General features: G+C 36.8%; 1 pseudogene; it reads right to left on the bottom strand.

Annotated features, from left to right (window-relative positions):
• LOC107663212 (rho guanine nucleotide exchange factor 9-like) overlaps positions 1-7,486 on the bottom strand; it is a 15,620-nt pseudogene extending 8,134 nt beyond the window's left edge.
• Positions 7,487-25,725: the final 18,239 nt, after the last annotated feature.

The raw sequence follows: 25,725 nt of genomic DNA, 5'->3' as shown, positions 1-25,725 counted from the left end.
CAATAGAAAATACGGTCTGTACAGTAAAAAAAGCATTACGCCTATACACACAAGGATAGCAAGGATAGCAAACCAGACGTGTGTGTGTGTGTGTGTGTGTGTGTGTGTGTGTGTGTGTGTGTGTGTGTGTGTGTGTGTGTGTGTGTGTGTGTGTGTGTGTGTGTGTGTGTGTGTGTGTGTTTAGTTAAAAGAATCTGATGTGATTTTATTTGCCCTGATTATGTAACCTATCATTTGCTTTCCCAGGTGAGTCAACTGATGTGAACACACATGCGAGCACACGCACAAACTCTCTTTCTCACACGCGCACAAAAAAAACCCATGAATATGCACACATTTTGTATACTGAGCTAGTTATATTTATATACTCTACTCCTAAAACTATCACAGAAAACTTTTTAGATTTTAAAGGTGCATAAAAGGTATAACTTAAAAGAATAGTTGACACAAAAATTATAATTCTGTTACTCTGTCACTCATATAATTTATCCTCATGTTGGTCCAAACCTGTATGACTTACTTTCTTCTGTGAAATACGAAAGAAAATATCTTGAAGAATATTTTGATTACCACTGACTTCCATTGTATGGATAAAAAAGCACTTGACAAAATATCTTCTTTTGTGTTCTGTAAACAAAAGAATTCATACAGGTTTGGAACAACTTGAGTAAATGATGACAGGATTTAAATTTTTGGGTGAACTTGTCCCTTTAAGAAAAGAATAATGCTTTTGAAAAATATGTAAAATCATGTACTCTTACATCAGATGAAGACTCATATTACTAGCCTTATGAAACCAACATAAACAAAAATAACTGCAAACTGCCTCTTTAAAACATTATTTTAGACCCTTTATTCAAAGGAAAAGACACACAAAAATGAAACTTCTGCCCTTTTTTACTCACTTTCATGTTGTTACAAACCTGTATGACTTTCTTGCTTTTGTGGTTTTGAAGCATTGGTGGCTCTTTTTCTTGAATTTACAATGAATGGGGACTTGAGCATTTAAGCTTCAAAAATCATAAAAGTATCATAAAATTAGCATATGACTTTGATACAAGTTTTCTGAAGTCATACAATAGCTTATGTGACAAACAGACTGACATTTATGGTATTACTCACTGGTAATCTTTCTCTCAAGTGAGCTGTTAACCACTGTGACTAAATCATTGAACCAGATCAATACTATTTGTGAAAGAATAATTCAGACCTATTTTGTGAACTGGATCAACCGATTCAACTCAGAAAAAAGATCTGCATATTGCTATTGAAGGGTTTTCCACCAATGTTATGGGGGGGACAGCATACATGTATGAAATGGCATGAGAATGAGTTTATAATGACAGAATTTTAATTTTGGGTGAACTGTCCCTTTAAGCCGTATTCTTCATGGAAACTGTTGGCTGGTCCCCACAGTGTAGGTGATTTCAGGCTTTGTTATCCTTGTAGGGACATTGAGATAGTACAGAGATAGTACAAAATCTGACCCACACATACACACACACAAATCCTGCTGACCTGATCTGGAGTCACAAATACTGGGGGGAAAAAAAGACAATATTAAAAATAGATTTTCATAAATACACAAGCCTGTCACAGATTCTATTCACCCTAAAACCCTGTCCTGCATAACTCCCTCGCCCTCTCTCTCTCTTTTTGTCTCACACACTCTGTTTCTACAAAGAGTCATGGATATGATGTCTAATCTCTTGAAGGATGTTTCCCAGATTAAGATCTCATTAAAATCTCAAATTATACTTGTATACCTAGAAATCTCTGCCTCAGCGCAACTTTCCAGTGCATTACCCTTGCTAGCTGTCCGTCCTCATCCTCATCAAACGAAAGGCTTAGTTTAGTGATCCTGCTGCCTGGCTACACAACGTGTGTTGCTACGGTTGTCTGTTTCAAGAAATAGAGGAATCAGAAGAACACTGATGATGCAGATGTTGCACACACACACACACACACACACACACACCTGCGCACACATACACACACATGCCAACTTCAATCTTCTCTTTCCTTCCTCTCAGTGTCCAGTCTATTTTAGCCTTTCTCTCTCAACATCTCCTCCCAGAGCAATCTGTTTTTTTTTGTCTGTTCATCTCTCCTGTCCTCTAATGAAAAGTGACGTCTCATTTTATGCTTCATGACTCAACCTCGCTGAACAGTGAAGAGAAACACAAGACACAGCAGAACAGAGGATACAGTGTAAAGGTGTCAGCATCTTACAACAAAGACAAAAAACTAATCCTTGTAAGTGACATTAATACAACATTTATCAATCTCTTTTAGTTGGGTATTTAGAATGATTATATTCACTCTCAGATGTGTCATTAAAAGATCTGAGCTAAGTTCACAATTAGCAACTGTTCAAACTTTTGTTTGAATTTGTTTGTAAACAGGATTCATTCGTGAAGTACCACAAACTAAAATTTAATTCTTTGGTTTTAGTTCGCTGCGCTGCTACTACATATGCAGTGCCATTCCTAAATAAAATCACACTGTACAGCAATTTTACCCAAGTTGCGAGTTAGCAATCTTAATTTGATGAGACAAAAAGACAAACACAAAGCACGACCAGTGTAATCTGATTCACAAACGCACACACTGCAAAATACAAAAGAAATTAGTCAAAAAGACTTATGAACTTGTGAGTTTTTGGTTTGAGTCACTCTAATGAACTTAAAGGGCACATCTAGGGGTAATTAATGTTTGTTTTCTAATTATTATTATTATTTAGATTAAAATTTATTTTATGTTTTTTATTTTTAAAATGAAGTGATTTTAAAATATTCTAGATATTAACGTGAAGCTTTGGTGGTCAAGAAATTCACATGGAAATTCAATAAATGTGTAAAAATGTGTGACAAAATGCATACACTGCCACGTGGATAATGAATATTTAAATATTTTTTGACACAGCAAAAACATATCTAACGTAAATTTACTTTTTATAATTATTTCAAGTTATTATTTATATTTATTTATAATAATTATTAATAAATATAAATTATGATTATAATTATTATTTACATTATTATTATTTTTTTTTATGATTTCATTTTAAAATATTCTAGATATTTACATCAAGCTTTTCTGGGCCAGAACTCCATACAGAACTTTAATAAATGTCTAAAAATGTGTATTAAATGCATACATTTCCATTTTGATTGCAATGACGTACTCAAATATATTTAAATATTTGAATTGTCTTGTTAAACTCCAGATTAAAGGTGAAGTGTGTGGCTTTTGTGCTACTAGCGGCACCAAACAGAATTAGAAACATATCAATTAAACAACAAATATGTAGTCCTGCCAACAATTCAAGTTTACATGTCAGACTGTTCAAAAAAACAAGTGCCACATCTGACTGCAAATAGTCATTGTTTCAAGAATTGCATTTGCAAAGTAATAAAATGCATACCTCACATTTAAGCTGTGCTTGTCTTTATATATGTAATGTTTCATTATTAAAATGCTATTAGCTCCACTGTATGCTGCTGATTCTCGTATGTGGGCACAGTTTGTGTTGTGCGTGTGGACTGTGAGTAAACAGTGAGCAATGATTTCTGATGACACGAGAGCTCCGGGTCTCAGCGGGAGAGAGACGCCAAACCTGCAGGCCAGCGCCACCAACTGGTGTGACATAATGCTTTCAGACTCTACCGCATCCATCTCTCTCACACTCATTCTCTTCCTGTCTGTTTCTCCTTGTCCTTTCTCAGTGTTGCATAAGAGATGCCCAAAGGGTCAAAATAAAGTCCGTGCTGTACAGACTGATATAGTGTGTGTGTGTGTGTGTGTGTGTGTGTGTATTAAATTTGTATCCATCTGTGTGGACACAGGTGATATTCGCCAAGAGATTTTCTCACACCTGTCATGCCCGAGAGAGTGGCTTACACAACCTGCCGTCTGCGTGAGTGTGTGTTTGGGGAGGAAGGGGGGATAGATGACTGTTAGAGAAGATAGGAAAGAGAAAGATAGGAAGAAGCAAAAAGGGGAACTGAGAAATGCACTTAGGAAGCTCGACGTATGTAGCCAAAGTTAAGACCAAGTTACATAAAAGTCCCATTAAAGAGCGCTCCACCTTTACAAACACACTCCTCTTTCATAACCACATCTCTATCCTACACTTCTTTTTATCCCTTCACCCATGATCCCCATTAAAAGGGTTTATGTTCATATTTCAGTGCTAAGCTTGGGATTTCTCAGAGAAAGCAAACAGATGGAACAAGCTCTGTCTGAGCTTTTGGCCACAACTGCAGTGGACTTGCAATCCAGATGCATAACAATATGATAGCATTATTTAACACTCTATTGCATGCATTATGAAAGAATGTAAAAAAAAAACGAACTTGCATAAAATGGCATTAAAATTCTTATTTCTAAAATCCAAAACACAATATTTTGGCGGTCCTTTTCAGGTATGTTGCCTGGAGGCAACACTGTCACAATGGAAAGAAATTTGTTGATCTCACAATATTAAATAAAATAAATAAATAAATAAATAAAAATACACCATACAACATATATAAAATCTAATACAATTAGCTTCTAAGTTCCTAAGGCTTCTAAAAATGTATTTAAATTGTATTATATAAAATGTATAAATATTAAATTGAAATAAATAAATGTAAATATATTTAACAAATATTCGTAATTATCCATTTACACTGCAGTTTGGAAGAGTTTGGAGTCAGTACAATTTATTATGTTTTCCAAGAAGTGTCTTATGGTCACTAAAGCTGCATTAATTCGACCAAAAAACAGTAACATTATTAACATTTAAAATAATTGTTTACTATTTTAATGTATTTTAAAATGTAATTAATCCTGCGATGGCAAAGCTTAATTTTCACCAGTCATTGCTCCGGTCTCCAGTGTCACATGATCTTTCAGAAATCATTCTAATATGCTGATTTGGTGTTCAAAAAACATTTCTTATTTTTATCAATGTTGATATTTTTGTGGAAACCACAATACTTTTTTTTTTTAGAATTATTTGATGAATACTGTCTTTAATGTCACTTCTTATAAATTTAATGAATTCTTGCTGAATAGAAGTATCAATTTCTTTCCAAAACAAACAACTTTTGAATGGTAGTGTATACAATCATAATATGTAACAATTTGTAATTATTACATATATAATATGTAATACATATATAAATTGTAATTATTACATATATAATATAATATGCACAGTCATTTGCCCAGCGGCAAATTACTGTGCACGCACACATTTATTATTTCAGTTTTACTGTGCAGCATGTTCATAATGCCTCCTTTATAAAACGGATAGTTCCGGTCCTTGATTCTGATTGGTTGAGCCGCGTTCGAAGCTATTGTAAATGGACCCTTTTCACAAGACTGTGATGATGCATTTAATGGTCATCAGCATCATAAATCCTCGAAAGTTTTCATTTTTTTTTTTTACATGTATGTACATTTATAACACTATTCTTTGTATTATATCACCTTTGCATCAAATTTGAAAAAAACTAGTTTACGCTAATGCGCGGGTGTTTCTAATGCAGCGTCTATGGGAGGGACGGTAAATTTGACATCGTTCTCTCTTCTGACTGCCGTTATCAGTCTCTCTGTTTTTTTTCCTTTTATTGAAAATCAGGAAAACACTATCGTGGAGTTTTTCTATTGCTATTTGAGCAAATGGGAATGAAAAAAATATATTTGTGGTACTCTCCCATTCACCGCTTTACAAGTTTACCCAACCATGACAAGAAACCCGGAAATGTGAAAAAGATCCATATTAGTTTCTTGTCACCATCACATGAAAAATGGTTTGTGTTAACCAAAAAAAAAAACAAAACCGCTCTTCAAGTTAACCCAACTATGACGACTTCCACTGCTGAGAAACCCGGAAATGTGAAAAAGGTCCATTACTCTACAAACATACACCTTTGTTTACTTTGTGTGTTGCTTGGCAACCACTTTGTTGCAACCACAACTGTTTCTGAGGAACTACATTGTTTGGTGGAAGAATACTGTTTTTATTAATATCTTTACACTTTATTTGCTTGGTTTTATTTTGTGAAACCTAACAACGTATATGGAATAACCATTTTATAAAAGCAATAAGCCCCGTGAAGCCGTGGTTTACAGTGAATTTATAACAGTTAAGGGGGTTTTAGGCACTCCGCTTCGCGTCTACAACGCCCCTTAGCTGTTATAAATTAACTGTAAACCACGGCTTCTTGGGGTTTATTGCTTTATTTTACTCATGAGTCATGATATTAGATCTTGGTTTTATATTATCACTGATAAACTAACACTCAAAATACAACAGACATTTCTTAGGTTTATATTATATACAAGAGTTTGGAGGGGTTCACGCATAAAACTGGCTCTTTATGGAGAGAGAAAAGGTAGAGCTGGAGGAAGTGTTTGAAATGGGACCCCACTGAGACCCTTGACACAATTTGAGGACTGGTTTAGAGGTGGAGGAGAGATGCAAGAAGAATCACTGGAGGGACTGATGAAATTGTTGTTGTTACTGAGGGTTTATGTTTAAACTTCTGTTTGAAAATCTATTTTTGAGTTTTCTTTCTCTATAGCTCTCTTTATATATATAAATGTGATTAAAAATAGATCTTTAGCAGTCAGAGAGGCTCAAATTAAGACCAACATCTGTTCAAGTCACAGTAAAAAAAACAAAAAAAAAACAAGATGTCACCAAATACTGTCAGAAAAGAGGGAAATATTGGTAGTAGTCATCGTTAAATGTCATAATTGAGTCAGCATTACATTAACAAAATCTTTTTCCTATTTCAGTATTTTCTGACAGACCCAGACTGTCACCGGCATGAAGATAAGTTGCCATGGAAGCGAAGCGCAGCGACTGTGGCCGAAACGAAACGTTGGAACACAGCGACAGCATGGGAGCAGTAAGCGATGGGATGCATCCAACGGTCAAACGGTAAGCAAAAAAAAAAACGCACCTTAGCCGTGGTGTTTGTGAAGCGTGATGCAGCGACAGGGTTGATATAAAAAAGCTGTTTGGTTTGAGGGGGGTGGGACTCCACCTTAGAGAAACAACAACAGCAACACAAACAAGAGTTTGGATTCAAGATGGAGGTTAAAGGGAAGAATGTGACCTCTTCTGACTGAGGTGTGACTGTATGTCTTTAATATTGAATTATTTACCTGAAAATGTGTTATATTGTCAATTTCTATATTGTGTTGCATCTCTTTCAAACAGCTTTATCTGACTTCTATCCAGTTAAAAACGGTATTGGATATGAAAACAGCTGTGGTTCTGCAGATGTGTCTTAGACAGGTGTTTGTTAGACAGGTGGCCATCAGACAGGTATCTGTCAGACATGAAAGTGTTAAAAGTCAGAGATGGGCTCACCCTGACGAAGCTGGCAGGAAACCAGCCCTCCTCCTCGTCGATTTGACCCCACCACCAGTCCTTATTCGAGGCGTCCAACACCTTGATTACATCGCCAGCCTTGAAGGCCAGCTCCTCGGCATTCACTACAGAGCCCCCGCTGATCAACTACAGAAAGATAGATGGAGTAGACGCAGGATAAGCTACAGGAGGACAACAGTTACATAACATCAGAAACATTCTGGATGAACATCAGTCACATCCTGGCTTCCACTCCACAGTCAGCTCTCTGGAAACAAAACTGACAGGGGTGTTGAGATATAATGCTGTATCTCGTTTGGATTTGTATCAACTGCTTTGGTTCGGTTTTGAAACGGGGCAGACGAGGTTGATAGGATAAACAAAATACCCAAATTTTCTGCTTTTTGTTTTAACTGAGACAAGTTGATAGACCTATTAGTATTAACAGCAAAAAAATTGAGGTTGATAGGATTGCTTAATCAAAAAAAATGTCTCTTATGCTTACCAAAGCTACATTTATTTAATCAGAAATACAGTAAAAAACTGAAATATAAAGAAATATTTTGTATAATTTAAAAGAACTTTTCTATTTTAATGTACTTTAAAATGTAATTTATTCCTGTGATGGCAAAGCAGCATTTTCAGCAGAGCTACTCCAGTCTTCAGCGTCACATGACCCTTCAGAAATCATTCTAACATGCTTTGGTGCTCAAGAACCATTTCTTATATTATTATCCGTGATGAAAACAGTTGTGCTGCTGTGTGTGGAAATCATAACACTTTTTTGACATTTTGTGACGAATAGAAAGATTAGAAGAACAGCATTTATTTGAAATAGAAACTTTTGTAACATTATATAAATGTCTTTACTGTCACTTTTCAGTTTAATGTCCTTGCTGAACAAAAGTATTAATTTCTAAAAAAATAAAAATAAAAAAAAAACCTTTCTGACCCCTAAACAAAAGTTTGCTTCTAGGCAACAAACATATTTATGCAAATATTTTATACAAATAATTTATAAATAAAATAACTGAACTATATCAAACTCGTATTTAAACTATCCTATTATTTAATTATTATTATAAAAAAAAAAAAAAAAAGCTAGTTATACCCACTGTTTCTAACTGCTGTCACGCGGTGAAGCCACCGGAAGTGTAAGAGTGGCCATCTTACTCCCTACCAACAGAGGACATCACTGACTGACAGCAAAAACCTTGACCTAAAATCATCCGATTTGAAGCGTATCAGTCACACAGGATTAGTTTTAAAGATATGTGTATGTAAATTAATTTTGACTTCAGATGTTATCTGCAATGTTCATGGTCTTTTCGGACAGGATAAGTGATAGGCTATATTCAAACCGTTTAGGTGGGTGTGTCTGCTGCACACTACCTACACAGGTAACTGATCTAACATAAAATATATTTCTTTATATACGTAATTATGAAGGAAATATTAAACATGAATAAATATCTGGTATTAGTATCAGAAATTGATTCGAATATACAATAATACAATACAACCCTCTGTTACTATATTGCTCCATGTTGTTTTGAAATTAAAATCTTGGAAATAAAGCTTCATGTTCTTTAAGTGTATACTGTATGTAGTCAGCGTTATTTCTCTGAATAAGTTATGTGTATATTTTTAATGTACTGATTGAGCAACATCTACGTATTTCAGACTTGCGCAAATTCTGTTGCTTTTTACTATCATTACCGTTTCCATAGGAGTAAAAGGTTATGTATATATGTTGAATTAATGATTAATTTAACAAGCGTTTAAATCATTAGGCCTACCTGCTTCAGAATGAATGCTGTTGAAGAAATCATTATTGAAACATCTGCAGTTAGCCTACTGTATAATAAATACACTAAATACAACAAAATTACATAAACAGTGAATAACTGTACAAGGCAAATTGAGAGGTATGCGTATACAAAGCATAAATCTTTATTCAGATTTCAGAATGAGCACTTTGTCATTTGTAATGCATATGTTGAGCATCTGATGTTCATCATGTTCATCTCTGATATTCACTACTGTAATGTATTAGAATGTAACTCTTTAATATGCAAGAGAAACTCCAGACATTAAACAAATAACCATTTACATGCTTAGGGCGTTTGCGTTGTAAAATTGAACAGTGACACTTAAGATATAAAAACGCTGACTTGTTTGGTGATGTTTTCTCATTAAAATTGTGTGATTTCCTATTAATTCAATAGAAATGTATAGGAATACTAGGGAATACCAATATGGCGGCACGGGGGCTTCACTTTTATAGATCATTTTAATAGATCAGTGGTTATAACAGACTGCTAGTTATTGACTACAATTCCATTCAAACAGCACACCTCAACCAAATTGTCCAAAACATTCCATTGTGACTGTTAATTTAATGAAATATACAGAATGTGGCTGTCACCAAAGTCTCTTTTGAACCGGTTCCCAATCAGATCTGCAATTAACTGGATCTCACGGTTCCTTTGTGTTCATATAGGAAGGAAGTGGCAATGTACAAGGTCACAGAGCTATAGAGACGCTGTGCTTGAGTAACCATGGCTTCCATGCTCGAGTAGACTTTCACATATACAAGCCCATGACAGTGACTTGAGATGATGGCTGGGTAATTCTCTACACAGAAACACTCATACATAATCAGCTCCAAGATTTCACCCCCACAACTCCAGGCTCTTTTCCTCTCTCTCTCTGTTTCGGAGGCAGCCAAGCTGTAAAAAATTCTCTTTTGCGAATTTAAAGAGAAAAAAAATGTTATGTTGTCAGCAGAAACAGTAAAATCTGTTTGATTTGTATAAAGCAACTGCATTTGATACACATCACGGCAGTTGTTATCTCAGTGTCACAACACTGTGGGTAAATGCGAAGAGTTCTCCGCTGATCTGATATCTAAACTCCATTACTGTTGTTCCAAGTGTACAGGGCACTGAATTACTCAACACAAACACTCACGTGTGTGTGTGTGTGTGTGCGATTACATACAGATATACACAGCCTTTAAGGGTTTGAATTATCGCTCCACCATCAATATTCCTTTTATCTACTGTACAGAATCTTCTTCAGAGGCGATATGTATCTGTGTGTGTAAACGCATTATTTGTGTCTTGTACATGTTTCTAATTGGATATGGTGACTGCATCTGTATTACTTGCTCAACAGCTTTGTGTACAGACCTTAAATGTTGATTCTTTCATTAGTAGTGGCGATCCTTCAAATACTCTTTCCTGCGAGTTACATTGTTACACCAGTAGGTGGCAACAAGTGAGCGTATGAATCACTCAATTATTAATTTAACCTATTTATTCAAACACTGATTCATGCAGGAAGGAAACAAATGGCTGTTTATGTACACTGAATGATTCACTCAATTCATTCAGCAACTAAACGGCATTACTGTGTTTCTTAGTGATGCTTTGCTCTTGTTAATTCTGCTGTCGTTTTTGAAACTATTTTAATTAGCAAAGCAAAAACTGACAAAATTACTGGCGAGTGTCTAAAATGTAGGTTATTCGAAAAATAACTTCTCGCTCACTCACTTTTACAGTATAAAAGCAATATCTCATTTGCTGTTGTGCGGTTTTTGTAAATATCAAGAAGGTTGTGATTGCCTGAGACACTCTTGCTTATGTGATATTGCTTCATTAAAGGGTTTGTAAGAAAAATATCCATATTCAAAATGTAATAATAACTTGAATCTTGACTTATCTTGTAGTCGTGTTTGAAAAGTTACATCAAAAACAGCTTTACCGCGTGCCATCTTGTCTGTCAGACACTTAAGTTTAAACCTGTCAAATGCATAGCGCGACCACAGCTGTAACAACATTAGATCAATAGTGTTCCCATTGTAATCTGTGGAGCGCATGGAAACTTTGTTACAAATAACAGTGAAGTCGTGTCGTGTTTGAGCCCTGGTCGCGCATTCGTTTAGCAGGAGGTGAAACTTCCACGGTGGCGCCGGTGCCTCGTACGCTTTGAGTGCAGATCCGGTGATGAATGCTGCGTTTGTGGAAGGCTAGCCTTCCAAGCAGATGTTAACTGCGACTTACATTTAAACAAAAAAGGAAAAATGTGAGATTACAGATGTTTTCCTATTTATACAGTAATAATTTGATAGGAATACAATGTCATACAAACTACCCAGTACTTGGGTAAAACATTTTTTAAATAACCCAATAATTGACCCAACAGGCTGAACCCAGCATTTGGGTTAAAAAAAATAACCCAGCATTTTTTTTTGAGTGTACTACTTATTATAATTTCACAGTTCGGTTTGTTGTTTGTACCATGATTCAACTCAAAAAAAAAAAGGAATCCATGAAGTTCATTTAAAACTCTTGAATTAATTTTGTATGTTTTAATAAAATACTATTTACCAACTGTCATACAGTAAAGTCATAAACATATTTCCTTCATTTTCTCCAAATGTTTTTACTATCATCTCACTCATCAGTTCTCGGCTCATTAGGAAAAAGACAGTTCAACGTTTAATGAGTCAGTGAATCATTCAGAGATCGTTTCAACCAATTCATCACTAATATAAGGAAACAAATGATAAATTTGATTTATTACGTTAAAAACTAAATATTAAGTTAAGAAGAAGATACAACTAAGAAGTTAAGAATTGTCTCTCAATGCAGTCTCAATAATGTTGCAACGTGCTTTTTTTCTCTCTCTCTCTAAAGGGAACAGTAGGCAGTAGGATTATGCAAATCAGTCAGAAAAACTGCAGTGGAAAAGCTGTGTTCCTGTCCCAGCTAGCATCAGATCACACTAGTACAGAAAAAGAGTATAGCTGATGAGGATCATGTACAACCCTAAACATCCCAATTCATCCACAGCTTATTCTCATGTGAGATATAATTATGTGGCACTGCATGTATCAGGGCTGTAGGCTATCAACCACACACTGAAATATTACACTGCACACACACTAAAATGATGTAACAGCCCCTGAGATTATCAGATTGGATGGTGTTGAATTTAGCGGGATGAAATCGTGTCTATAAGAGCCAAATCGAGCCTATCTGTTCATAAACAGTGAGAATACAGCAGTACAGTAACACTAGCATTAGAGGGCCATGACTTTGTGTGTGTGTTATATCTCGTCTCTTCATTCCTCATTGCCTTTATTCCTGCATGAATGAACTGTACTCAGGAACATTCTTCCTGTTTCTCTCTCACTGTCTTGCTCAGTTGCTCTTTCTCTGTGTGAATGCCTTGGTGCACACATCTACAAAACTGCTGTCCTTTAGTCAACAGCCTCACACACATTTAATTGATTATGGATCACAGGTTAATTGAATGGGCATCCGTTAAACATTTGACCCAAATCACAGAGCTTTCTCTTAAACTGACAACTGACAAGAGATGATCTTAACTTGCTGTTTTAGACCATTCTGGCTTCTGGCTTTAGATAAATGTGGAATGTGGAATCAGAACTGCAATTCAAATGTGAATGTAAGGAAGTAGAATTACAGTAAATTTTAGGTACACTATGTAACTTTTGCTGCTATTGGCGTTAATAAACAAAACTGAATGTGCCTTGCGGAAGAACATTGTAGCTGGAGATACTTCTCTCTGTTTATGGATATGAGTCACAAAGGTACTGAGTTACTCCACAGTGGTTGTCTTCCCGACCGGTCTAAAATAGTCTGAATAAACACTTATTATAGGCTAACCATAGTGATTAAGGATAAGACAATTGGATATATGTCTTATCTTAAATGAGGATATATACAATTGGAAAATGGATATATGTACTTGCACATTATATAAAGTTTGAACATTTTGAACAATACAATTGTTACATATTGTAACTTCATATGACTGTAATTTTTAACTAAAAACACCAAATTTGAATGTAGCTTTGTTTACAATTTTGAAAAGAGTTTTAAAACTTTGAAGTCTGAAGGTTTAAGCCATATGGACAGAACGATAGAACGATTGAACAATAGATAGATAGATAGATAGTCTGTGATAGACAGACTGATAGACAGGATAGACAGACTGATAGACAGTCTGTGATAGACAGACTGATAGACAGGATAGACAGACTTCTATTCATCACCACATTCAGTTATGAATTACATGAATTAGGTAAATTATTCAGCATGCATTTTTAATTCAAAACCGCAAAATTTGACAAAAAAAAGTTTACATCACTGCATATTACTATTGTTGTTTAACATTTCTACCCTAAAACAGTATAGTACAAATAAAATATTTAATGTTTAGCATCTTACCTCACAATGGTTCACCATCTAGATATATCGAAGTTTCAAACCAGTTTTGTTACCGTTTTCATTTTCAGTTATTCACAAGGAAATGACCCCTCACTAGCACAGATGTCAACACCCTATGCTCCAAGAAAGCTGTGGTTCCTTGGACAAATGGCATAGCAGAGGCTAAAAACAATCAACAGGGTGTCTACCTCAACATCTGGTCCAAATGACTCATTAGGTCCTCTAACAACATTCCATGTCCGATAATCTAATATCTCCACCCCTCCACCAGAACAGCTGCTGTAGGTCAGCACTTCAGTTCTCACTGACTGCCATCACTCCATCCTGATGCCGCTTACCTGAGTTCCCTTCAACAAAACAAGGAGCTTTGGGTGTCTAAACAGTCATTCATTAAGTATCATTATTACTGCACTACAGTACAGACAGAACAGCCCTATAATTCAGAGGACTATAGCACGGCATCCTTCTCCATTGAGAGGGGAAAAAAGGAAAACAGAACATCTAAGAGACCAGAGGATGCTGCCTCACCATAGACACACACGCACACACACCTGACTGGGGAGGACGATTATGTAATCGCAGTACAGTGGGCTAGGAGTCTAGGAGAGAGAACTGGAGAAAGCACGTGGAGAGAGAGGGGAAAAGAGCAGAAGAGAGAGAGACTGCATTAAAATAGACTGCTACGCTATGGATTAAGCTCTCATAACTGCATACACACACAAATAAACTCATATAGCCATTAATTCTCATCATATCTTGCTGGGAGAGATAATAAAATAAACTAAATGTGCAGACAGCGAAGTAACATTATAAACAAATGTTTTAAGGACCTACTTGACTCTGAGCTGCTTAGCCATATGATGCTGCTTAAGCCTGTTATTCCCTCCACGTTGATGTGAATCATCCTGATAAAACATTTTGCACTTTTCTTGAAGTCTAAATTTAGATTATAAATGCTTTAAACTCATGCAGCATTGCCTGCCCACACGGTTCCTAAAACAAACACAAGCGGAGAAAATGCACAAAAGCCTTTCAGCCATTAAAGATGCAAAAGATACGCGTGTTTGATACAAGCATTGTTTGTGTGTGTGTTTGTGTGTGTGGGTGGGTGGATTCCCAGCCTAAACTCCCAGTGCAGATGTTTCTAAATCTGGCCATTCTCTTGATTTTCCCACAATTACGCAGTCATAGTTTTGGATGCACATGCCTCTCCATGTGAATGTCGCACACCAGCTCAGTGGAACAGTCCTGAAACCTCAAGCCGCTGATTTGAAAGGCCAGAACGCACCCCTAAACCGTGCACCATGAGGTCAGAAGCGCCATACTATCTAGAAAACCTCTATACATAAGTTGTTCTGCAATCACCTTTTACGTAAGTGTTTCCAAGCTGAATCTAGCACATTTTAAGATGGCTACAGAGGACAGGATTAAAGGCTGCTGGTGTCTCGAGAGTAGGATGTAAAGTGAATCCGTAAGCTTCTGTTTTAACGAATACGCCAACATATGCACTCATGCAAGATTTCGCACTAAAAGAAGGCCGAGAATCTGTCTCTAGGGCATATAACGCAAACTGTATGATGTAATTTGCAACATTCAAGTCCCAAGTTACTCTCTTGCACTGGCAGTACATTTCCCAGACTTCCCTTCACTGTTAACAGGTTATTCAGACCTGTTGGGAGAGAAGGACTGCATGCTAATGCAAAAGGGAAATATCCTGCCATAGCCTAGCAATACAGAATGACAGTCAGCATTCAACATCCCACACAGGTGCTAACTGATGTCTCAATGCATAATTGCAATGTGTGCGTACAAACGCTTTACATGTGACAAATTGCTAAAATTTCCCATCTGGTGTTTCTAATATTATATGACAGAACATAAACACATTGCTGAATATGTTTGGTGTGTCAGTGGCTTCGTATCACATGGCAGTTACAGCTATATGTAATGTTTACTTTGCTTTAGAGGAAAAGCGGCAGCTAATAAAGCATTTATAGTCTGTTTTAAAATTAAAACAGGTCATTAAACTCTCAGAAAAAAGGTACAAAAGCTGTCAAAAGGTACACCTATTGGTGTTTTTGGTGGTATTTGGGGTGGGGGTATATGTCTATAGATAATGTATTGTGGCTTTGAGTGTCCAACTGAAGTATTACGAAGGAGCTTGATGCAGCACGCTGTCAGTGAAGTTTTCGGGAGCAATATTGTTTCTCCGTAGAGACAGTGAGTCAATGGTTTCAGCAGTTCAGTGGGATGCATCCGAACCATTATGCTCCAACGCACAACAAAACCCCAGTCTGCAAATATGTGCTTGCAGCGTGAACACACAAAACACTAAGGCTGACGGTTTGAGCAACATGAGTTCGAGGGAATGATTCAGCTGATTCACGTTTTAGCTGATGGCAGTGATTCCATAATCATCTTTAATGAGAATAGCCAAATGCCTCTGTCCTCTAGAAGGGGTCAGGTTAAGGATAAGCATGTTGGAACACCATCAGTTTAACCAATTAGAAATGGTGAAATCCCTATCATACATGACCATCGCTGATCTGAGGTGAAAGCACACAGAGTCTGTAAGTCTCTGTACAGAAATAGTAAAAATGCACAGAAAATTTCAAACCTATATTGAGGTTTGAAGGTCTTGCACATCTGATTTATAATTTGAACTGCAATTGTGTTAAATGACAGAACTGGTATCACCTGAATCGCCTGGGTCTCTTGTTTCATTTAACATCAACACAAAAGTTTCACCTACATTTAAAAACAAAGAATCACGTCTGACCAGAAAAGGGGGGATGTAGCACTTTTCAACTTCTACTAGACCAACAAAGATTGCACAAAAGTGTACAAGCCACATTTGTGACACCTGAACACAAACAGTGTCAGTTACGAATTGTTAGCCTGTGTTTCATGTTGTTGACATTTGTATTGGCATATGACATTTTGGTTTGCTGTTCATAACTTACAATTTTTTGTTTACCATTTGTAATTAAAATGAAAGTCATAATTATTTTAAACAACTATATTTGATTACCACAAAAAATAAATCCAGGCACAAAATCTAAAATATCCATGATAGTGTGCTTTACACAGTTTAGGGACAAACTGTACCGCAAAAACACTGAGCTGCGGGCTTTAAAATGAAATTCATTACAACACTCCCCTACTACAGTCTAGCATCTACCTGCACAATCAACATGTCAAATCTGATTAAAATAAACCATGCAATGGAATCTCACAGGTTTAATGGCAACTTCTCTTGTGTTTATAACCTGAACCTTGGATGAATGGGGTGTGCAAAAAGGCATGGCCTAAATATATAATGACCATTCAGGTGCAACTGCCTGGATACACTGATCGCACAATACAGCCAAAGACTAGTTGATAAATGTAGTGTGCTTATAGGTCAAAAGATTATAATTGGCTTCTCTATAACAGACCTAACCTATTTAATATTAGAGAAACCAAAGATGGTGTAGGATGGTGCATACTGTAGGAAATTAAAGATGTGAGAGGCACCTGGGATCATCAGAGCGTTGTGATCAGCTCGCGGACACACCTCAGTATTCCCCCCCAAAGGAAACAAAATACGCGAGCATCCTTTCACGTGCTCGTTCGCCACTCGCGCATTTTGTCCGCGAGAAGCTTCTGCGCGAGCCTCACGGTACTTACATGCCGAAAGGAACGTCGGCCTCCATCGCAACTCTTCACGGCTTTTAAGGGTTGTATCCTCTCAAACAATTGACAGAGGCCAGAGCAGCGTCATCGCCGGCCTAGCTTGCAACTCTCGTCCTCGACCGCGAAATCCGCGTTCGCGTTTGACACCGATAAACTGCGCACAAACGATCATGTCTGTCAGAATAAATGCGTGCGCGCGCCCCGACACTTGACTACGGAATGCCGGTCGCTTATAATCAATAAACGAGAGGACTCGCGTCAGAAACAACCACGACGAAGCGACAGAAGCAGAAAACAACGGATTCTGCGCACGCACCTACGTCGCGCTTCAATTAAAGGTGAACAGCTTCTAAAGGGCACCGTGACACATTTAGGAAAGCGCAAAATATACCAACGTCACTGACATGCTCGAGGCAGCGCTGAGGTGCCGGGTATCCCCCTCTGTCGCGCGCTTGCTCCATCTCTCCCGTTTCCATAGCACTGGAACGGTGCGAGTCTCTCCGCGCGGGCGGGCGTACGGATAGCGGCGCGAGGGGGAGCGTCCATTAACTCGCAGCCTCCCAGGTGAATAACACGAAGAATACTTCACGTTGTCGAGATGTCACATCGCGCTTTCGTGACCTCTATTCAACTCGTGTATATCCACCCCCTCCTCTCCCCCAACCTCCTTTTTTCGTATCCGTTAACAGAGACCGTCGGTAACCCAAAGAATGGCGCTCACGGGAGCATCACAGTCAGCCTCACCTTCATCATCCTCAGGGTCAGGCCTGGTCCTGGATCCGTGTCCTTTCCGCAGGTTCGAGCCCCCGACGCCAGCTGCAACCCTGTATCCGCGCCCCCGTGAGCAACGCGCGGTTTATGGAAGAGAAACGCACGTCCGGTTCGACACCGTTCTGTTCTCACGGCGAGGTGGGAGTCTCAGTCTCAGTCTCAGTCTCTCTCTCTCTCTCTCTCTCTCTCTCTCTCTCTCTCTGAATAGAGCTGAAGTATGGGCGGCGCTTGTGCACACATACACACACGCACACACACGCACACACACTGAGGAGCCAACCATCAGTCAAAAGAAGGGGTGCTTCACTCTGTTATTGAGGAGGCTACAAACATTACATAATCTAAATAAATAAATAAATAAAAATAATGCTGAACTATTGGCTCTTGGGAACTCACATCATCTCAGTGCAGAAAATAAAATATCCAATAAGCAAAAACAAAGAAAATATTGCATGGTGTTTTACATCATTCAGAGGCACGCAGAATATCTATATATCTTTTTAACACAACCTGGTAAATTATACATGCAATGTGTCCAGGGCCATGCGTAAGATAGAGAGAGCAATAAAAAGGTCCCAATATAATCGTCCCACTCCCATCACAAAACATCACATGCAAAACAATCCCAACTATTGTAAAAAGTAATAGATCTCTCAACTGAAATTTGATTACTTGCTTTCAGCTTAATTTTTGCTGCTAGTCATAATCAAGTTTTATTATTTCATTCCTTTTTTTTTTTTTTTTACTTTTTTGTTAGATCTGTTTCCATGCTTTTTAAAGTAAAGTAAACTAATTTGTTTTTAACAAACACTTCAATGGAATAAAACAGTATAGAGCTATGTTTATTTTTGGCGAAATCAGAATACATTCAACATGCAGGCGTTTTTCTGAATATGAATCTCAGCACTTCAGATGTGTTTAATTATGCAGCATGCAGACACGTACAGTCCTGTACAGCTTTCACTGATTCCATCATTTAATTTTTTTAAAGGACACCATTCATTTTTTAATAGTTTATTATTATTATTTAAACAAAACATTGATCTCATGGGTGAGAGGAGATGTGCTGTAGCAGATTACCCTCTGCCATCAGGCATTATATACAGCGTGTGATTGAAATCACACAGACAACAGACACACATACACAGCCACACAAGAGATGAGGAGTTAATGTGATATTTGAATCACCACTTAATTTCTATAGGATGATCTTGATGGCCATGAAGATACACAGGAGTGAGAGCCAGTGCCTTTATATACATACTGTTCAAAATTTTGGGGTCGGTAAGGATTTTCTTCTTTATGTTTTTGAATGTCTCTTATGCCCACCGAGCTTCATTTATTTGATCAGAAATACAGTAAAACATAAACATTATGAAATATTATTACAGTTTAAAATATCTATTTTATATATTTAAACAAAACAAAAAAATTTCAACAGCCATTACTCCAGTCTTCAGTGTCACATGATCCTTCAGAAATCATTGTAATATGCTGACTTGGTCCTCAAGAAACATTTCTTATTATTAATGTTAAATACTTTTGTGATGGTTAATATTTGTGGAAAACATGATACATTTTTTCGGGATTCTTTGATGAATAGTGTTCAAAAGAACAGCATTTTTGTACCAAAGTCAAAGCCTTTACTGTCACTTTTGATCAATTTAATGCATCCTTCCTGAATAAAAGTGTCAATTGCTTCAAAAAAAACATCTTACTGACCCCAAACGGTAGAGCGGTATATTGCATTTAGTTATTAGATGCAGTCTTATGTTATTTAACATAAATTATAATTGTACTAAATTATGTTTAAATTGTAAGGTTTTAGGTTTGCAATATTTAGAGTATGTTTGTGTTTTTGTTTTATGTTTTTTTTTATAATTTAGCTTACTAAAATTGATTTTTTTTTTAAATATTCCATAGTCTCTCAATATGAGGTCATAAAAGCTGCATAAATAAATACATAAGCATTAATAAACTAAGATTAAGGTCATGCATGACCTTTTGACCTTTTATCAAACACTGATAAAAATGTATGCCTTAAATACAGTAAGAGGTGTCATGCCCATTCAAAGTTTTTCGATTTTTGAGTCAAGTGGATTTTAAATGCAGCTTCCAAAAGACAAAAAATAGCCGATTCATATTTTCTATATTTAATACAATCACACAGAACGTTCAGTCAGTGCGTCATATCATCAGCTGCTAAATTCAAATCTGCGTTCGTTCGCTGGCTGGGCTGAGCTAGAGACCAGAAGCGTTTTTACAGCACTGCGCATTATAACCAATCACACACGATGCTGATGAATGCAATGGATGCTAATGAATGCAATGGCCAATCAGAGGTGTTCAGATGAGTCGTCGCTAAAATGCCAGTGTTTTCTTCACTCGCTCGCTGACTGAATACCTCATTCTGGCGAATTCTCTCGTCAGAAACAACAAAAAAAGTGCAAATGTGCGTACGAATCTTTAAGATATTAATTTCATAGTGTAAACAGCTTCAGTGATTTTAATGGGAGTTTTTGAGAGTGCTTGAACTAGACTGTCAGTGAAAATGTTCTTTGATAATGTAAATGTTCTATAATGAAAGTGTTATGATAAGTAGCCTAACTTTAAATGTTTTTATTCACATTAACTTTCAATGTTAAATTCACATTAAATATAAACTCAGTCGTATTAAAAATATGTTATGGCATGACACCCATACCTGTTAATCAAGTAAACAGACAGGTTTTTATGCATATTAATAGATTACATTATTAGGTTACTTTGACCATCGCCCACTATCAACATAATCTATAAAGGTGAGAATCAAGATATTTCATGATAATTCCGTTAGTTACTTTGACCATCGCCCACTATCAACATAATCTATAAAGGTGAGAATCAAGATATTTCATGATAATTCCGTTAGTTATGAAAATCTAGAAAGTTTGTAAAAAGTTATTTTGGTCAAAAGCTCATAAACCTAAGTTTAATATATATATATACCCCCCCCCCCCCCACACACACCCACACACACACACACACACACACAAACACACACACACACTCACACTCGTGCCCCCTCAAAAATAATGAGTGCATGACGCCCCTGAATACAGTGCAAGTCATTATGCATAAAAGTGTCTGCCAGATGTACAAAAAAATTTTGTTTAGTACAGGCTTAGATGGCATTTATTATATCACACTGCAGGAACGCTGTGTCAACTTTCCATGTAAATTTCTTGTTGTAGAATTTGAACGTGAAGCCAAAACATTTATACATACACCGTCTCCATCACCATTTTTAAAATGATTAGCAGGCAAGTGAACCCTGCAAGAAAGCTCTAATCTCATATTTCTGTACTGAGACAGAAAACGAGAGAAAGGCACACAGAACACCAATCCAGAGGTGCTGTTCTGTTGTTAGAATCTTTCTAGCTGACTTTCACATAAAAGTGAAAGTCAGCATCATCCAAGTGGATGCTGCACACTGGTGGTGGTTGAGGAGAGACCCCCCCACATGATTGTAAAGCGCTTTGGGTGTGCAACAATACACAGTAAAGCGCTATATAAATGCATCATTCATTCATTCATTCATTCACATATATATTTTTGTTACATTATGCAATGAAGCAGGAGAGATGATGTAACGAGCATCACAAGATCCCTGCCCCCCCCTCCGTTCCCAGACTTCCCTCTGTGTGTCCCGAGGTTTTCTGTGATGTAGCTCTTGCATACATAACAGTGTATTCATAGCTTAAAACCCAGGCAGGACAGTGTGTGAATTGGGATGTCACAAATGTGTACGTGTATAAAAGGTTTTGGAGACAATATGTCCTCTCCAGCTCGTGCAGTTTTAACCTTTAGGCATCTTATATATATATATATATATACACACACACACACACACACACACACATACACAGTCCTCATAAGCTTTACCTCGTTTCCAAGGCACTATTTAGAATAGTGTATTTTGTGGCATATGTGTGTGAGTCATGAATAAATCAGCTGAGAAGAGAGTTCAAAGTTTCATAAATAAAACATGGTGTTATACTTGCTATTATTATGTGGAATATATAAGTGAAGTCCTGCTCTATATCTGTAGATAAAAGGAGGTTTTGAAGTCTTGAGCTCCAGGCTAATGACATTTACACGTATGAATAATTAGTGATTTTTGCTTCTTTTATATTTCTAAAAATGCTATTGTATATACTTTTTATACTATTTTAAAAATACTGTCTTAGCTTAAACCTAAAATCTAAAATATAATATTAAATTGCTATTAAGAATCTAAAATTACTTTTAAAATATAGCACAAAGCAATACACAAAAGGTATGTTTGGCAGTACAATGGTACTTTGATATATAGAATGGTACTAAATGATCTCCATATTCATAGAGGGTTCTTCAAGTTTAAAAAAAAAATGCTATTAACATTTTAGCTTAAACCTACATCTAAAAAATACTATTAAATTACTATTAAAAATCTTTATTTCTAAAACAGTACACAAAAGGGACTTCTACTGTACAATTGCACTTTGATGAATAATGGTACTAATTTATCTCCATATTCATGGTTCTCCAAGTTTTCTAATATATATATATATATATATATATATATAATTGTTTTAGAATATATATATATATATATATATATATTCTAATATATATATATATTCTAAAACAATTTTAGCCTAAACTGAAAATCTATTAAAAATCTGTTTAAAAAACTGATAAAAATCTAAAATTACTTCTAAAATATAGTGCAAAGCAGTACACAAAAGAGATTCTGTTACATCACAAAAGAGATTACAATGGCACTTTAATGTATATAATGGCACTAAATGATCTCAATATTCATAAACTGCTTATTTGCATGGTTCTCCAGGTTATCTAAAAATACTAGCAAAATTTGAGCGTAAACCTAAAATCTAAAAAAAATTACTACAAAATTACTATTTAAATAAAAAAAATACTTCTAGAATGTGGTGCAGAGCAGTACACAAACGGTACATCAGTAATACTTTGATGTATAGGCCTATAATAGTACTAAATGATCTCCATATTCATACATTGCTTATTCACATGGCTCCAAGGTACTTCAAATAATTCCATGGTAATATCATAATGGTATGCTCTTGTCATGATACTGGCACCATGTCAAAAAAAAAGGTTGTTTCTTGTTAATAGATTTCCCTCTCTTTCAAGATGAAGAAAAAAAGAGACAATTGCAAAAATAACAACAGTACAAGCTTGTCTATACAAACTCTCCAATACCCATGTGTTTGTATGGCATCTGGGATGAATGCCACAGTTGTTCAGGGAGCGAGAGAAAGAGACTGAAGGCTTATGTAATAAACTCTCTCCTGAGAAAGAGACTCATCACACAGCTCCATGCCAATGGAGGAATCATCAACATGCTCACACATACCACGTAGAAATAGGTCATATTGAAATCTGGCCACTGTACGGTTCTGGTTGTAGGCCAAAACTACTGTGAAACTTGTGAAATGCACCTTTCTATAAATTACCTTACAATGTGCACTTGTAACAGTGTTCAGTAAACCAGCCATCTGTTTCAATTCAGACAAATTATAATGTCAACATGACAGTCATTCCCCTCACAGTAGACTCGAGAAAACCATTTCAAAGTACAGAGAGGGTAATAAACAAACTTTTTGGTTTTACCCTTCATCACAAAATATTGCCGTTGCATAGCAACCCTGGGTGTGCATCCTGCACTGATGCATGGAATGCTGCATGCTGATTGGCTGAGGTCAGGACAGAGGAAGTAAACAAGACAAGCTCATCTATAGACAATCAATGTGCTTCAAATGCCATGTAAAGATCAACTCTGAAACTTTGTTTCCATAAATCTACATCAGCAAGTTGTTAATTGTGACTAACCTGCATTATTAAGCGTGTAAGTTCTTTTATCACCAGAATTACCCACAATATCAGTGCAGTCCTGTCGTTTTAGTTGTTTTATGGTGAGAGTGCCCCCTAATGGAGTGGTGGACTAGCACACGAAAAATATGAGGTTTTTATCATCTGAGTAGAGAGGGAACTTTCCTTTGTCATGTTTTCTTCAAGGTCTTACTTATTACAATATTCAACATGTATTACAATATTCTGTAGCAGTTTTTAAATATTAAGATTTTTTGACAGGTTATTACGTTATTTCATTTGTAAGTCGCTTTGTGTAAAAGCAAATGCTAAATAAATGTAAATGCATAAATCTGGCCAATTTTGTACAGAATTAATTGATTGACAGGGTAAAATGCAAGATATTAAACTTGGTTGAGAGGTTTTGTACACAGTGTATAGATTCAATAAAGGACTAGGTGTTACAGTCCCTAGTGTTACACCGATACGGATTCCCTGGTGAGTTCTTGAAGAAAAATGGCTGCTATAAGGCTTTATCACCAGGACACATCATCAGTTGTGTACCTCAGCATCACTGGGTGTTTCGGCCATTTATCACAAGACACCCTCCGCTGAGGCAGGCCCACCACAGGTTGATCAGGCCTGGGTGTGTGTCACATGGTTAGCTGTTCGCTTTAGCAGTCCAGCTGGTGTCACTCCTTTTCATCCACAGCCAGTGACTGGTCCTCTGCTCTTTGATTGCTCGTCTATGAGCCTGTCCCCTGACTCCAATCTCCCTAAGGGTCTTTAGGGAGATTACACTAAATTTAGACTACACTGTCATCTCATGTAAACATAGTAATGCCCACAGGTGGATAAATTTGCGATTAAATTAACAGCAAGATGGTTTAGAATAAGTTCTCTTTATGTTTGAGTGTAAAAAATATTAAAACTCTGACATCAACATAAAATGATTCTTTAGATTTAAAACATTGTTCACAATCTAACCAGTAGAGGGAGCCAGAACCTGCTGTGATGCTCAAGTGATCGCTGATTCATTCTTTTACACTTAAAATGTAGCCTACATACTGACATGTATAGAAAAAAAGAAAAGCGAGAGGGGAGGCTGGGAAAGACAATATGACACAACAATTGCTGTCAGTCACGAATTGCCTACATTTATTTTGTTCTCCCCAGCTCATAACATTAAGACGTGCACGACAGCTTCAACCAGTTTCCATGACAACTGGAGCCTCCTTGACTTTAAAGCGGAGACCACCTGTCAATCAAATACAGCATCAGCTCTGCTAATCAGGCAATGCCTAACAGCTCCAAAAAATAATAAGGCACTAATGCTGCTTCACCTATAAGTGCCACATCTGCCATGCAATTGCCCATTGTCTCTCTACATAAGCACAGAATTACAGTGCACAGTGCATTAGAGAGGCCTATGAGATCTCAGTTTGGGATAAGTCATAACTTTCCATTCCTCATTATTGTCATTAAAACAGACATTATAGTCTTAACAGGTCAAACAGAGTTCAATTTTCTCACTACCAGAAGCTTGTATGTAAATCCTCCGACATTCTTCTTTACAAATCCTCGTTTTGTACTTCTAATAAGTGACCGTTGTTTTGTTTTGATCGCACCCCTGTGCTTCTGCATTCGTCACTTCTGAGTGGCGCATGCGCAGCACTGACCTCCATACGTCATCTGCCCGGAGCTGCTTCTAGTGTACAACAGTGAGCGCAAGCTACATTAAAGTGATTATTACGTTTTGAATATGGATAT

This window comes from Sinocyclocheilus anshuiensis, unplaced genomic scaffold (assembly GCF_001515605.1).
Source record: "Sinocyclocheilus anshuiensis isolate Anshui unplaced genomic scaffold, SAMN03320099.WGS_v1.1 scaffold1301, whole genome shotgun sequence".
Taxonomy (NCBI): Eukaryota; Metazoa; Chordata; class Actinopteri; order Cypriniformes; family Cyprinidae; genus Sinocyclocheilus; species Sinocyclocheilus anshuiensis.
The sequence above is the reverse complement of the archived record's forward strand: the minus strand, read 5'-3'. Positions and strand labels throughout refer to the sequence as shown.